The sequence below is a fragment of the Molossus molossus genome, unplaced genomic scaffold (genome assembly GCF_014108415.1).
Source record: "Molossus molossus isolate mMolMol1 unplaced genomic scaffold, mMolMol1.p scaffold_m16_p_4, whole genome shotgun sequence".
NCBI classification, from domain to species: Eukaryota; Metazoa; Chordata; class Mammalia; order Chiroptera; family Molossidae; genus Molossus; species Molossus molossus.
The window spans coordinates 12,584,799-12,602,293 of record NW_023425377.1 but is presented as its reverse complement, the minus strand read 5'-3'; the positions used below and the strand labels follow the sequence as shown (position 1 = coordinate 12,602,293).

Genomic DNA, 17,495 nt, shown 5'->3' with positions numbered 1-17,495 from the left:
AGGTAGGCTGGAATCAGTGAAAATTTGTACCTTTTTTCTCCCATTGGTCTGTTTCCTTTCTTTCCATTTCCCCTCCATGCTATGGGTATTTACTGCCGCTTAGATCTACTCTTCCGTGCTGAGCCAAAAGCTCTGATTTATGTTTTCTCTGAACAAATAGATCTAATTCTGATTTCTCCTATGGTCTGTGTAAAATTTCACATTTTCTCCTTGAAATTTCTTGTTTGATGTGCACACATCTCAGTTTAATAGTAAAACATAACTCATGACTTTCCTATCAATATTCATCTTCCATCCTATGTTGAAAGGCACCCGCTGTACTGCCAGTTACCCGAACTGGAAGGCTTGGTCATCCTGACTTTCTACACTTTATGTTCCCTGTCAACTCGGTCAACACATGCTAGAAGTTTTTTTTTTTTTTTTTTAATTAAATATGGAACATTTCATGAATGTGCATGTAATCCTTGCTCAAGGGCCATGCTAATCTTCTCGGTGTCTTTCAAGTTTTAGCATCTACTGCCAAGATGGTCTCATTTGTATTTACCAATCCTACATGCCTAAATCTTTTAAGTTGTGTCATTCATATTTTATTAATCAACTATTTATTGAGTGCATGCTGTGTGCAGGGATGGAGCTAGGCTTGTACGTCTTCAGTGCACAGTTTATGACATCACAAGATCTCTGCTTTCAAGGAGGTTACATTGTAACAGGGAATCTGACAAGTACATAGGCAATTATGGTAAAATGTGGTAAAATTTCATCTCATCTGGAAACCATCCTGAACTCATAGAGATTACTCATTGGCCACTTAATCACATTACTAATTTTTAGCTGTTCTATAGATTTTGTTATTATGTGTTTTTCTTATTTCCTCTATTAGATTATAAACTCATGGGTAGAGAATATGTTTTATAATGCCTTATTGTCTCTAGCCCACACTATTTCATATAAAAAGTACATATTAAATACCTGAAAATTTATAAGAGAGTTATAGTTTACCTTTGGGAAGCTTCTTTATACACTGCATAACCATTTCTCTGTCCACGTAAAATACAGAAATATGGTAAGAAAGCTGAGATTTGTTTGTATTCAGTTTACATTGAATGATGGTTTTTAACACATGAATTGAATTACCTGTGTTACAGTATAATACATATTACAAAATGTTAGGTGCTTACACTTCAGATTTCTCCTGAAACAAAACACTCAATAAACCTTAAAAGTAAAAAAACACAGAATTGCATTTTCAAGCTTCTATAAAAATTATGAAATATATGCTAATAACCAGAAGCCAAGAGTAAAATATTATATTGTCAGGTTGTAAACCAGATTTTGATTTCTTAAAATAATGAGAATTCTATTAATATAGCAGGACTTATGAAGCCCTAATTGGATGAAGCAGGTATTTCTGATAGAGTAATTTTTAAAAGTAAATATAAATGAACAATAACTTTTCAATACACTCATCAATTAAAAAATTATTATTGCATTTTAATCTAACCCTGCCATATTCCCAGATATTGATTATAATACTTCCTGGTAAATCAACTTTACATAGTAACTTTCTTCTCTTTGCTTTTGATTTTTTTCTTTTTAATTTTTCTTTCTTTATTGATTTTAGAGAGAGAAGAAGGGAGAGGGAGAGATAGAAACATTGATGAGAAAGAACATTGATTGGCCGCCTCCTGCATGCCCCCCACTGGGGATTTGGCCAACAACCTGGTCATGTGCCTTGACTGGGAATCAAACCAGTGACCTCTTGGTGCATGGGTCGATGCTCAGCCACTGAGCCACACCAGCCGGGCTTGGTTTAATTTCTAAAAAATAACATATTATGTCATTATAGTTCTAATTTGTATTTCTCTGATGAGTGATGTTGAGTATCTTTACAATTATCTGTTGGCATCTTGGTGGAAATAGTTATTCAGGTATCAGTGGTATATTTTTTAAATTGCAAATTGTGATTAATTGTTGATGGAATATAGAAATATAATTTGTTTTTATATATTGATCTTTTATCTGCTCCTTAGTAAACTCATGTATTAGTTCTAACATCTTTGTAGATTTCATTGAATTTTCTATATCGACAATCGTGTCATCTATGAATAAAGAGTTTTATTAATTCCTTTGTTATCTTGATGCACTTATTTCTTTTCCTTCCTTATTGCACTGCCTAGAAACTCTAGTACAATGTTGAAGAGAATTGAATGGAAATAGTGAGAGTACACATCTTTGTCTTATTACTCATCTGCGGTGGAGAGCATTTTATTTGGTCTTTTACCATTAGGAATAATGTTAGCAGCAGATTGATTATTGGTAGTTGCTTTTTAACATACAAAGTTCCTTTTAATTTCTACTTCTGAGAATTTTAATCAGAAAATAATTGCTGGATTCTGTCAAATAATTTTTTTTGCATCAATTGATGTGATCATGTGATTTTTCTTTTTTTATACTGCTAATATGATAGAGGATATTGACTGATTTGTGACAGCATTGCATTTGGTCATTTGTATTATTCTTTTTATATATTGTGGGATTTGATATACTAATGTGTTGAGGATTTTTGCATCTATGATCATGAAAGATACTGGTCTGCAATTACCTTTTTTTGGTAATGTCTCCCAGAATTTGTTATCAGGGGAATACTGGCCTTATAATGTGAGTTGGAAAGTCTTATTTCTTGTTTAATTTTTGGATAGTTTTATGTAGAATTTGTACTGTTTTTTCCTTAATTGCTTAGTACAATTCACCAGAGTATCTGTGGCTGGTCTTTACTTTCTGCATAGATTTTTAACTGTAGATAAAATTTCTTTAATAGATACAGGGTTATTGAAGTCATCAATTTCTTCTTGAGTGAACTTACTTTGTTTTTGTTATTTTGTGTCTTTCAAGGAACTTGCCCAACTAATCTGTTTTCACATTTATTCCATAAAGTTGTTCATATTTCTTTATTGTTTTTCAATAACTTCATTGAGATACAATTAACATACCATACAATTCACATACTTAAAGGGTGTTAGTTAATGATTTTTAGTATCTTCACAGGATTTTAAAACTATCTCCACCATATAATTTCAGAACAGTTTTTGTTTGCCTTTAAAGAAACTTCTTACCTATTAATGTTACTCCTATTCTCCTCTTCGTGACAGCTCTGAGCAACCTTCATCTATGTTCTGTCTCTTGCTTATTCTAGATGTTTCATATAAATGGAGTAATAAAATATGCGATATTTTGAGACTGACTTATTTTACTCAGAATACTGTTTCACATTCTAGCATGCATAAGTACTTAATTCCTTTTATGACCAAATAATATTCTATTATATGGTTATACCATATTTTATTTATCCATTCATCATTTAATGTCTATCTGGGTTATTTCCACTTGTTGACTATTATGAATAAAGTTGCTATGGACATTCATGTGCACATTTTTTGTGCAGACATGGGTTTTCATTTCTTTTCAGTCTATGTCTGGGAGATCTAGGAATGGAGTTATAGGTCATATGTTAACTCTATGCTTAACTTTTGAGGAACTACCAAAACTATTTTTCATAGTGGCCAAACTATTTTACATTCCCAAGAGCAATGTATGATGGTTCTCTTTTTTCCACATCCTCACTAATGTGTTATTTATTGTTTGTTGTTAGTGGGTGTGAAGTGGTATCTCATTGTAGTTTTTATTTGCATTTCCCTGGTACCTAATGTTGCTGAGCACCTTTTTATGTATATATTGGCCATATGTATATCCTTTGGGAAAACTGACTATTCAAATTGTTTCCCCATTTGAAACTGTTTTTATTTTGTCTTTTTATGTTGAGTTGTAAGAGTTCTTCACATATGTTAGATGCAAATTCCTTATTAGATACACTATTTACAAGTGTTTTCTCTGATTCTATAGGTTGTCTTCTGACTTTTTGATGGTATTAATTGTGGTAAAATATTTAAATTTGATACAATCTAATTTAAATATTTTTTTCTCCTGTAACTTTTCTTAGTATTCTTTTATGTTTGTAGAGTCTATAATAATGTCCCTGTCTCAATTCTAATACAGTAAATTTGTGTTTTCTTTCTTTTTTACCTAGTCTGCCTGGTTAGATGTTTATCAATGTTATTGATTTCAAAAAATAAATATTTAATTTCACTGATTTGTTTTTTCTTATTTTAAAAATTTCAGCACTAATTTTGTTTTAACTCTCATTCGAGGATAGTTTTTCATTGATTTTTAGATAGAGTGGATGGGAGGGAGGGAGAGAGAAAAACATCAACGTGAGAGAGACACATTGATTGGCTGTCTCCCACTTGACCCTGACCAGGGCCAGGGATAAAAGTGCAACCAAGGTACATGCCCTTGACCGGAATCGAACTCGCAGCAACTATTTGGTCTGTGAGCTGATGCTCTAACTGCTGAGCCAGGCCAGCCAGGGCTCTACACTAATCTTTATTACTTTCTTTATTCTTCTTACTTTGCATTTCATTTGCTCTTCTTATATTTTAGGGTGAAAACTGAGATCTTTGATTTGAAAACGTTTTACTTTGGTGCTTTTGATTTTCCCAAATGTACTGCTTTAGAGGTATCTGGAAATTTTGATATGCTGTGTGTTTATTTTCATTCACTTTAATATAATTTCAAATTATGGATTTCTTCTTTGATTCAATGGCTATTTAGAAGTATGTTATGTATTTTCCAAATATTTGAGTATTTTTCTAAGATCTTTTATTGATTTTCAGTCAATATTATTATGGTCAGGAAAAATATGTTGTACAACTTGAATAATTTTAAATTTATAATTTTTATGATGCAGAGTATGATATGTAGGTAAGTGTTCTGTGTGCACTTAAAAAGAATGTGCATTGTTCTGTAGCTGAGTGAACTGTTCTGTAAATGTCAATTAGGTTGAGTTGATTGTAGTGGTTTTTTTTTTGGTCTTCTATATCCTGACTGTTTTTCTGCGTATTTGTTGTATTAATTATTTAAGAAGGGTATCGAAATCTCCAACTAAAATTGTGGATATTTCTATTTCTTCTTACAACTTAGTTTTAATAGTGTATTTGGAAGCTCTCTTCTTAAGTGCAAAATTATCTAGCACATCAGGTTTTTCTGATGAATTCACCTCTTCATCTTTTGAAGTTAATGTCTTTATCCTAGGTAAAATCTTTTCTCTGGTCTCAAGTTTGTCCAATATTACAGACTCACTCGCCTTTCTTTTAATTAGAATTACCATGGTATAACTTTTTTTTTTTTTTGCTATTAGCATCTTCATATTTAAAATATATGTGCCATATAAAGAACATGATTGAGTTTTGCTTTTGTATTCAATCTGACAAAATTTGCCTTTTAATTAGTGTGTTTGGAACATTTATATTTGATGTGACTGTTGGTAAAGTTTATATCTACCATATTGCTATTGGTCCACCTTTTTTTCTTTGTTTTTTTTTTCTGCCTTCTTTTATAATAATTAAGTAGTATTTATGATGCCCTCTTGTCTTCTTTGCTCATTTGTTAGCTATGATTCCTTGTTTTATTACTTTAATGGTTGCTTTAGGATTTATTGCATGCATATTTAACTCATCACAATATACCTTCAAGTGACACTGCTACTTCACATATAATATAGGAAACTTTCAGCCTTTGTGATATCTATCTATATCTATATCTATATCTATATCTATATCTATATCTATATCTATATCTATATCTATATCTATATCTATATCTATATCTATATCTATATCTATCATCTATTTCTTAGAAAGATATTTTATTGTTTTTTAAAGAAGAGGAAGAGAGAGAAACATTGATGTGAAAGAGAAACATCAATGGGCCTCTTTCTGCATGACCCCCGCCAGGAATCGAGCCCAAAACCTGGGCACGTACCTGACCAGGAATCAAACCCACAACCTTTCTGTGCACAGGGTGATGCCCAACCAAGTCACACCAGCCAGGGAGTAATATATAACTTTTACTTTTAAGTATGTTATAAACCATGGGATACATTGGTAGTTATTCCTTTTGTTTAGACAGTCAATCATCATTTATATATTTTAAAATAACAAGAAATTTCATATTGATCCATATAGCTACCATTTCTATTCATTTATGTAGATTCATATTTCCATCTGTTATTTGCCAATATTTCTGCCTAAAGGATTTCCTTTAACATTTCTTGTAGTGCAGGTTTGCTGATGATGAATTCTTTCAACTGTTGTATATCTGAAATTTTTTTTATTTTGCTTTCAGTTTTTAAAAATTGAATGGACTGAGTTTATTTTTTTAGAACAATTTTGGATTGATAACTTCTTAAATACTATTTAATATCATTTTAGAGTTGATTCATCTTCTCTTTGAATTATAAACTGAAAATTTTGAACTGAAGATACATAATTTTCTAAAAGCCTATAACTACAATTACCAAAGTCTTTTAAAGTAATTTGTTTTAATTCTTTAATTTCACCCTTTGGCACTTTTATAGCTCATCAGCATTCTAGAAGTGAGGAATAATTTTAGTAAAAAAAAAAATTTTTTTTTCTTTAAGAAAAGTTACTATGACTATGCACTTATAATTTTAATGTTTTAAAATCTCTTAGATGTATTTGATTACATTTGCCTAATCAAGATCTCTTCTTCTAAAAAACTAAATAAATGCATTGAGTATCAAACATCAAATTGGACCAAATTCATTTTTATTGAACTGAATTTCTTAAACATGAGAAGTTTTGAGGCTGAGTTATATGAATTTAGTTATTGCATATAATAAAACGTGGACCTATCTATGCTAATGTTACTAGCCGGTCTAAATATATAAGAAATTACGTGGAAAGAAGGGTCAGGAAGTCTGGACAGTATATTCAGTTCTGCAGCAAAGGAGACATTCTCAAAGCTGAGCTGATGGCAGAATGTTCAGCTGGATCACAATGCAAAAAGTGCTTCCTTCACACACTGTAGTCATGCCATATGGGGTTGATAATCATCTTTCTTTCCATCATAATTAGTCTGCTTCTCTGAAAGTTACTAGGCAAAATCCAAAATTTCACCACATTATCTCTGATGCTTGAGATTACAAGTGATTTTTATCCTTTTTGTTCCAGCTTTGCTGTATCTGTACACTACGCCCTTGTAGTTTTTATGTGGTTATTTGACAAATTAACTAGAAATCCCTGTGGCTATACCAGAATTTATTTTCTAAATTTATAATTGATGGGTTAGCATAATCCAACTAACTTCATAGACTTTTGCTAATAATCAGAGGGCTATTACTTTGGAAATTACTGACAACGGCATCTGTGTGTTTCCTATCATCAATAGTTAGTGTATAGGACATTTGGAATGGCCATATCTTATATCTTTAAAGAGAATTAGCTGCTGCAGGGCCTAAATATCAAGGCATTGGTGACAGGAGGTTTTTTAATTTTTGTTTTTGTCAGCAAGACAAATAAGTATGTCAGCATTCCTGACTGTATGGAATTCCCATAATCATTGCAGAGAGCTGACTATATTGATATCTTGTCGCTTGGCAAGATAGCCTTCACCATGAGAAGTTGCTGTCCGAGGTGATTGGTATTTCTTTCTCATGCTTTCTAAGTATCAGGAATACCAGGGATGACTCAGAGCTCCTGTCCAAGTCTCTAGATTCCTGACATATGATCACTGGTCAATAGTTTCAAGTTAGCATTTTCAATGCACCTCCAAACCACAAACTTTTCCACAGGGCTCCTAGAGCTGAACAGGTGGCCTGGGGGTGGGAGGGTTGGGGGAAAAGCTTACTATATTCTATTGCTAAGTATGAAGGTAAGACTGTTTTAAAAGTTATTTTTGTAACAGGAAAATTTTTGCAATAAACATCATATGAACCTTGGGCCCGAGAAAAGTGGACAAGAGAAAGTCCTTGTTAAATTTGCACAAGGGTATATCTCTGTCCACTTTCCTATAAACATTTGGATTGACTAATTGGGTTTTCCCCATTATATGTCCCAAAGACAAAAAAGTAAAGGAGAGCTGATTGTTTGTAAGCTTGAAATATCATCTCATGGCATGAAAATTCCCTTGGATAATTTTCGACAGTAGTGAGTCAGCTCAATGATGTATACTAATTGTAATTTACAATGATGCCTTTGAATGCTGTCCTAGAATTGACCTCATGTATTGAGGAGTCACAATAAATATATTCCTATAGTTGAGGGACAGTTGACTAGATGCAGAATTAGATTTATTTAACATTGTCTTAGGAGTAAAAATTAAGGTCAGTGAATAAATCTCATAGAAATAGAAAAAAAATTATCAGAACATGGAGTTATTTTTTTAAAAAATGGAATTAGATCTCTCTCTAGGTAGTAAATTATTCCCTGTTGCTGAACTAGACAGTCAATATTGAGCCAGGCAGCCTCTGGTATCATTCTCATTTATTGAATATTTGCTGTGTATCTGCACTGTACTAATAAACTCAAAGTCTTCCCAGAATAGATAAACCCAATTTAAGGCAGTGAAGAGTGGTGCCTATGGCCAACTGGTTAATTTTTTCTTCTTGGCTTAAAGTCATTTAAATTCAAATAGAAAATAAAGTCCACTGTGCTGGCCAAACGAAATCTGTCATCAAGCGAACCACCGGATCAACTGTGGTAGGCATATTCGTATACAGGATTCGTATTGTATCATTACAATCAACACTGTCTTATTCTGGTTTTAGAAATAAGGTTAAGGAAGGCTGAGTAATTTGTCTGAAGACACATAGCTCTTCGGTGAAAGAGGCAGGATCAGACTTCAGCTACGTTATGTCATAGTTAATTCCTTTTATCTTCCCGATAACACAGACATTAAGAAGTTAAATCACTTAGCTCTAAAATTTGAAAAAGCCCAACTGGGCACATTGACCAATTTATTCCAAGTCAGTCTGGATTCTTTCACTGACGTCTACTTTACAGATGAGACAATGGGCCCTTGGGAAGAGGCTCTGTATGTAATTTCAGGCTTGGAGCCATGAGGAAACTCAGAGAGGGAGACACAGACAGACTTTTGTTTAAACAGAGTCGCTGACTGCAAATAAGTTATGGTGAGCACAAAGGGTGGAAGAGCATCCTCCCCAAATCTGATGTCCACACAGAACCTCAGAATGTGACCTTCCTTGGGAATAGGGTCTTTGCAGCTATAATTAGTTATGGATCTATAAATGCAGATGTAATTAGTTAAGGATCTAGAGATAAAGTTGTTCTGGAATTACAATGGGACTTAAACCCAATAACTGTTGCCCTTACACGAGCAGAGGTCACACAGAGGGTTACGCAGACACAGAGGAGGTAGGGAGATGGACAAGACCCCATAAAGACGAGGCAGGTACTGGGGTTTAATGTTGCAGAAGCCAAGAAGCGGTGAAGATTGCTGGCAGCTGCCAGACGCTAGGATAGAGCATGGGACAGTGTCCCTGAGAGTCTGCAGAAGGAACCAACCCTGCTGACACCTTGCTGCTTTGAGGCTTCTGGCCCCCATGTCTGTGAAAGAGTACATTTCTGTTATTTTAAGCTACACAGTTCATAGTACTCGGTGACAGCAGCCTCAGAGGGTGAGATACTTCAAAAAGTCTTCCTACCCCCCCTTCCGCTCCCCCCATGCATGTATATATACACACTTTGCAGCTTTGAGTCTCTGAAAATATTACCACTAGAATTCTGTTGAAGTATATTCTTAATGTATTCCTATCAGAATAAATATATGTTACCTGGGAAGAGTAACACATCAAACATGAACACAATAGCAGAGTTCTTTTTTTAAAAAAAAAAAAAAGAAAGAAAATGATGACTGTTTCAAACATTGTACTCTAAAAGCTCTTATGCTGATTCGGACAGTATTTTAACTGGATTTGAGTTAGTGTATTTGAAGGTAAAAGTCAAATGCTCCTGGCTTTTAGTTTCTGAGGGCTGTAATTGTTATAAATCACGAATCTATCTTTAAAGCACATTTCATATCATATTAATGTACTAAAACTGACGGTGATGTGGAATGCTTGATTATAGCCTGCATCCCAAAGGAAGGTGTTTTAAAAGGAGTAGATTTAAATTTGGTATTGAATGTGGTCTCTGTTTCTCAAGATTGTAGGCCTGCAAATTCCTGTGCTAGCTGGGAACCGGAGATGATAATTAAGCCTATATTTCTTACCACTTTAGGTTACTTGGAAGGGTAAATATTTTAATGGGTACATTTTCTATCTATTTTTTCTTCAGGTGCTTATGTGCAGGCTTTATTAAGCATAAAGAAATGAACCCAGTCTAAATTTATGACAAGTCTTTTTACTCATAATAAAAGAAAGCATAATTTTTACTTCCTCTGCATAAAACACCCATACATCTCCCATATAAATTTGAATTATTTTTCTCATTTTCCTGGAGATGATTTCTTAAGAGGAATTCTAGCAAAACTTCTGAAGTGATATTGAGAGAGGACAGCCAGGGGTGAATAATGCATTTAGGTGTTACTTCTCTTTCTTTTCTTTCTTTCTTTTTTTTTTTTATCAGAGCAGCTCTTAGAGATTTCTGCTATTTTCCTGCCTCGCTCCCCTCCCTCCCAACACTGGCTTCTGTAAACGCTATTTCTGCATTACTCTAGATCGGAGTTTCCTAACATTGCACTATTGACATTTGCACCCGGTAATTCTTCCTTCTGGGGTGCGAACTTGTGCATTGTGGGGCGCTTAACAGCATTTCTGGTTTTGGCCACTAGGTGCCAGCAGAACTCCCAAGCAGCAACAATCCCCAACATCTTGACATTGCCAAACATCCCCTGCGGAGCAAGGTCGCCCCTGGTGGAGAAGTACTGAAGTTCACATGCATTTTCTCCTGGATGCTCAAGCAGTAAAGGGCTTCCCGAGGCTTTGGGAATGGTAGCTTGTGTCCTTTGATTTTCCCGTATCATTGCTATTACAGACTACAGGAATTTTGGAATTCATTCCAAAGCTTCGTTATACAAATTTAAAACTTGAGAATCAGAAAGCCACGACTCTGCCTCTCCCCACCCCAGCCACAGAACTGGCTTAGACTCTATCACACTCTTTACATCTTATAATCCTTGTTACCCTTCCAGCGATGAAAGAGTTACTGATGCTACTATGCATTTAAATTTTTCCTTACTCTTATGTTGAAAAATCTCTCCATCTTCATTGTCCTTTATTCAGTAATTCCTCTTTCGCATTCTAGATTTCCAATCTCTCCACTTTGCTTCGTGGGCATTTCTAGGTTAGTACAGTAGGTGTATTAGGTTTTTTGTTTGTTTGTTTTCTTTTCTGTTTTTCTATTTAATCATGTCATTCATTCTTTCATTTAGCAAAGTATATTTATTGTTTTCTAGAGTCAGGCACTCTGCAAGATTCTAGGCATCTAATAATAAATGAGACTGTCTGTAACTATTGAACCAAAGATAACATTTGACACAAACACACTGAAAATATCTTTGTAGGGCATTAATCAAACTTCTCTTGGTTTCCTCTTTTCTGTACCTCTCATTAGCTGAAATCAGGTGATGTAGCCATCAGCAGGTCTGGAAATTTCTTTCCTTTCAGGTTCTCTATTTTTATTTTCCAAACACTTTACGTGATAATACTTACCATATGACCTGGGGTCTCCCTTCCCACCCATGAGCATCTAACTGCTATCTTCCCCCCACCTTTTCAGAGTACCCACATACTGTTCCATTCTACAAAGCGAAGTCTTATTTCCTCACTCCCTTACTCAACTGAGTATTCGCAACTTTGTTGTTGGAGAACCATGATATCATTTTCAGTCAGTCTTCTGAGCCATTTTGCCAGGCAGAACGAAGCCATGTGATAGAAAAAGTATGTAAACTACATATGTAATTTAAAGTTTTCTAGATAAGAAACAGTTGAAATTAATTGTAATAATAGATTTCATGTAACCTAATATAACTAAATTATTGCCATTTTAAAAACTCATTGCAAAAATGATTGAGACATTTTATATTTTTTGTTTTATACTAAGTCTTTGAAATCCAGAGTTTATTTTACGTGACAGCACATCTCGGTTGGGACCAGACACATCACAAGAACTCAAAACCCCATGTGGCTGGTGGATAAACTATTGGAGGGCAGGGATTTAGAATATTAACGTTTTAGGTCCACCAAACCCAAAGTGCAGGAAGTCCCAGTAAAGGGATATTAGTGTCCCCAAGACTTATATACTCTCCCACTCCAGAGACATCTTTCTATCATCTTTTAAATTTTTTTATTGTATCATTAGAAAATCCATTTGAGCGTGTGTCCCATGGACAGGAAAGGGTTATTCTTGTTGGGTTCCTCACTGTCGTGAATGTAATAATCTGGGGTTTACACTGTTATGTCCCTATAAAGCATGCTGTACATCTCCTAACAAGCCTGCCATTCATTTTTTCAATAAATCCTGCACAAGGGTATTAGGGTCTGTGAACTGACAATTGATTTACTGCCTGGAAAATTATTCTTTATTGATTTCTATTACATGGAGGCGACTGCAGATCTATAGGGTCTCTAATCAGAGAGAAAATGCTAAAGTGAGTGTCATTCTTATTTAGACAGGCAATTCCAAGTAGGAGAATTGGTTTAGCACCTCGAGGTGACATCTACATATTATTCAATTATGAATTCCTGTAATCCATGAATTATAATACATAAAGCAAGTGAAGGCAGAATAATTAATTTTTTAAAAAATTACCCAAGTGTCCTCTGTGCAAACACATATTTTCAGTGTTCACCCAGCATTCTCTTTGTGTGTGGAATTGGACATCTCGGCTCGGTTCCTCCTAAAAATTCTGCATCACACGTGGCTCCTTAGCTCCACATTGAAAATGCAAGTCTTTCCGATGAATAAAACCTTGGAAGTAGAAATGATCTTAAGTTGATTCATCAAATTAGGGAGGGTTTCTAAAAACGATCTTAACATCATTTAATTTCTGCGAGCTACACCAGGAAGCTCTCTAAGACTGGGAGGGAGTGGATCACCTGCCTCTTGCCCTGACTGTGTAGGCCTGCTTTCGTACTATATGAACAAACAAAATGGCAACAAATACATATCTATCGGCAATGAAATCTACAGACAAAATGAACAGGCAGAACAGAAACATTCTCATAGATACAGAGAACATTTTGTTGGTTGCCAGATGGGAGGGGGGTTGGGGGATGGGTGAAAAAGGTGAAGAGATTAAGAAGTACAAATTCATTGCTAGACTGACAAACCTCAAAGGGAAAGGGGTTGGGGGGGTGGGAAGAAATAAACTAAAGAATTTATATGCATAACCAATGGACACAGACAATAGTGTGGGAAAAGGCGGGAGGGGGGCGGGTGTGGGGAGGAGGGGGTCAGTGGGGGAAAAACGAGGAACATCTGTAATACATTCAACAATAAAGATTTAAAAAAAAAGAGACATCTATCCAGAACACAACCTGAGATGCATTGAAATGCAAAAGACAAAATGCAGCGACGTGTTAGATTTCTGCCTGGACAGAGGGCCATGGAATCCGTAGGATTGTTACGTATGTATACCCTGGATGTGTGAATTGTCTTTTGAGGATCTATAACTCCCCTGAAATTATATGCAAGACATGGACATATGACTGTGCGGCTTTTCTTCCCCCTTGAGGAGAGGGTCTGTATATAAGATTCTTAAATTTATGCAGGGCCATCCGGCCGGTGTGGCTCAGCTGTTGACCACCAACCCATGCACCAAGAGGTCGCTGGTTCAATTCCCAGTCAGAGCACATGCCCAGGTTGTGGGCCCGATCCCCAGTGTGGGGCGTGCAGGAGGCAGCCAATCGATGTTCTCTCTCATCGATGTTTCTATCTTTCCCTCTCACTTCTTCTCTCTCTAAAATCAATAAAGAAAATTAAAAAAAAAATTTATGCAGGGCCATCAAAAATAATGTGATACATGCATTACAGGTTCATTGTTGAACCCATCGCACCTAGCATAATGCTTAGCAAAGAGCAGGTCTCTAAATATTTGTTGGATAAATGAATGCCCTCAACTTATGTCAGCATATCAAGTGGCTTTCCTGGAATACTCTACTTTGTCCAGAGGAAATGTCTCTCCTTAGCTAGTTTCTTGCAGTGCCCACAAGATCTAGCCACAGTTCAATCAGCAGGGTTTAGATCGATAGGTGAGCAAAGATTCCCATTCAGCGTTTGGAGTGCAGGTTTTTGACGTGATGGTGCCAAGTGACATTTTCCCATTTCCTGTAGATTTTCTTTCTTTTTTTCTTTATTGATATTAGAGAGAGTGGGAGAGAGAGAGAGAGATAGAAACATTGATGAGAGAGAACATTGATTAGCTGCCTCCTGCACGCCCCCCAATGGGGATCGGGCCCCTAACCGTGAATAGAACGGGCAGCCTCTTGGTACATGGGTCGACACTCAACCACTGAGCCACACCGCCGGGGCAGTTTTTCTTTCTACTCCCATTTTACCACATTGACTCCCAAATCTCTTCCTCTTCCTTTGATGCACCCTAAAACTGGGAGATGGAGCAGGAGCTTGGGAAGATTTCCACCCTGAAGGTGAATAGCAAAAGACATCGCTTTGACATCCAAAGACACTTTTTATTTGATTCGATGGGAAATCAAAATCCACTTATTTACTCAAAAGGCATATATTAGTTGTGATCCACATTCTGTGGTTGGCTCTAAGGGCACGACTACACACACACACACACACACACACACACACACACACACACACAAGTTGTCCTTATGGTGCTTACAATTTAATATGGAAATAACTAAACACACATTTTTACCCAAAGGCTCAGTAGTCTGATTTTATATCAAGTAATTTCACCAACAGGAAACTTGGATGTAGTTCATTACCTTGATCTCTTTAGAACCAAGTGTATTTTAAGTGATTAAAAGCTGTTCTGTTGGTGCCTACGGGCTCCTCACGGGGCCTCAGGGACATGCAGAGTCCCGGGGAGCAGAATCGGAGCCTGCGATTTGTTTTGTCCGCCGGATTCACCGCGAGGCTCCGGGGAGTGGGTGAAGGCATTTTTACATATACAAAAGGCCAAACTGCTGCTTTCTCACTTTATTTTTCTGTCTCCTAACCTACAGCTGCGAAAATAAAGCACTGTTTTTCCTACAAATAATCTCTAATTCTGTGCCTTTCTACAACGAAGAATATGTCTAGATCTTTTATTTACCATCCAGTGCACCATCAGGTTGACTATTTTTCCTCATTCTATTACTCCTTTTTTAAAAAAAGAAAAAAATCACAACAACAGTGATACTGGGTCTTTAAAAACTGAAAACTAGATATTTTTTGGTTGTTGTAGACAAGCAATTTAATGAAAATGCTACTGAAATGCGTTTTCCTCCATGAAAACTAGTAAATCAATTACAAAAGCAATTTTCTTACACAGTATGATTTTATTCTGTTTGACCAGGGCATTTGATAAGTATTAGTTCTTGCTGAGAGCAAAGAGTAAATTTTATTTCAGGCTTTTCTTTCATGCAAACAGCGAAAGCATCAGAAGGGCAGTTGGACAGTAGGTTTGCTGGGTGGTGTGCCGAGCGGATGAGGGGCTCTGTGCACGGCCGTCCGCCCCCATGTCCACACTGAGCCATGCGAGAGACGGACTCTTTGTCTAATGAAAATGGGGGAAACGGTGGGCTTATTTCCTACAGGGGCAGGTATTGTGGTCGTCCTTTTTCCTTCTCCCCGAGGGACTTTTCTGCGTGAAACAAACACATGCCCAACCCCAATTCAAACAAATCAAATAAATGTACGAGAGAGAGAGAAAAAATCAAGGTCTGCTGTGTAAACATGTTGGAGTGAGAGGTTGCAGCTGTGCCCTTCATTCTGCCCCTGAGCTTGTATACAGATGGTCCCTGGCCCGAATACAGAACAACAACAAAAAATGCTTCAAACCATTTACTTTGTGCCTGGAACTATCCTAAAATTCATCTGACACATGTGCCCCCCCTCACCCCCAGGGTATTTTATATCAACTACCAATGACTGAGGCTTTGCAGCATAGTGGTGAAATGAGATAATGAGTGTGCTCAACAGATGTTAGCCACAGAAAGTGCTGGAACAAAGGTGACATGATATTTTACTATGGGAATTCAGAGAAAGGAGATGCAGTAGTTTTCTTAACGACTTCCCCCCTTCCTCTACATTCCATGTGCAGTCAGAACATTCCATGTTCACGTCTTGATGTTGCCTCAGCACCTTCTATCGTATCTTACCGCATTGTATTAAAACCGGATCTGTAAGTACCAGCCATACCCACCCCCCAGCATGCAAGACTTACGTGCTATAATCTGTTAATTAATGGCCTACTGCTATTTTTGGAACAGAGAGAGAGCTGAATTAAAACAAGGAACAGAAAGCAGGAAAAAGTCAAGAACTGAAGTGGTCCTTTGAAGACAATATGATAAATTCACTGTAAGAGATGAAGACAATTCAAGATAGTAGCAATGGAGTAAGCACAAGCCAGAGATGGGGAGAGGGGAGGAAGGAAGAGAAGGAGGTGAGCTAGGGATAAGTGAGGAGGAAAAATATTTGAAAATAGTCTATAAACAACATAGAATCTGTGTTTTCGAGAGTACTCAGATCACAGTACACGTTTTGTTGAAGAAGTCTTCAACATCAGCTTGAAGAATCTGGTAAGAATTTGGGTTTTGGAAATAATTAGAATGCACGTAATTGGTCAAGCACTTAGTGCATTGTGCTTAGTCTTGTATGAAGCCTATACACATTTTTAAACTTAAACCAGAACTCTAAACCCATCCTGGACTCACAGTATCATTTGAGACAACAAAGCTTGAAAGCTGATGTGTAAGAGACAAGGAGAAGGGTTAGCCTGACAACAACCTTTCCGTCTGTAGTATTAATAAGACTCATTCCATAAACATTCAGTGATGAGTGGCTGTTTTCCAGGCACCTTGCTAGAAGCTAGTGTTTCAGCAGTAAGCACAATAAAAATATCCTTGACTTAAAAGCACATTTGGTCTGGCAGAGGAGAGAAAATAATATAGGTAACATTGATGGTGTGGGATTAGACCGGTAAGGCATGCAATTCAACGCAAGGGTTCAGGGAAGATTTCCCCCAAGGATGGATACTCGTCTGAAGGATGAGTAGGAAATACCTAGAGAAAACGAGAAAGGACTAGTTTAAGTGAGAGAGGTTGGAGAGTAAATGTCAGGGAAAGAGGTAGGGGATGTAATCAGGGCCCAATAATGTAGGTGTTCGTAAGCTATATAACAAGGTCAGAGTCGTGTATACAATATCCCCTGTCTGCATAGTTTGCAGAATGATGCAAGGGACCAAGACTAAACAGGAGAGGACAGTAGAAGGCTCTTGGGAGTAATCCAGGTGAGAAATAGCTGTGGTCTCGCGAGAGCTGTGAGTAGGGACGTGGAGACGGATGGACGTAGAGATCTTTAGGAGTAGAACTGGCAGGTGTTGATCGATGAGAGGTGCGGAGGTAGGCAGAGGAGAGAGACTGAAGTTTCATATTGATTTTTGGC

General features: G+C 36.6%; 1 non-coding gene across 1 annotated transcript; it reads right to left on the bottom strand.

Annotated features, from left to right (window-relative positions):
* Nucleotides 1-427: 427 nt before the first annotated feature.
* On the bottom strand, nucleotides 428-529 carry LOC118616617. Its single transcript, XR_004956612.1, has one exon. It is a non-coding gene; the product is annotated as a U6 spliceosomal RNA (small nuclear RNA).
* Nucleotides 530-17,495: the final 16,966 nt, after the last annotated feature.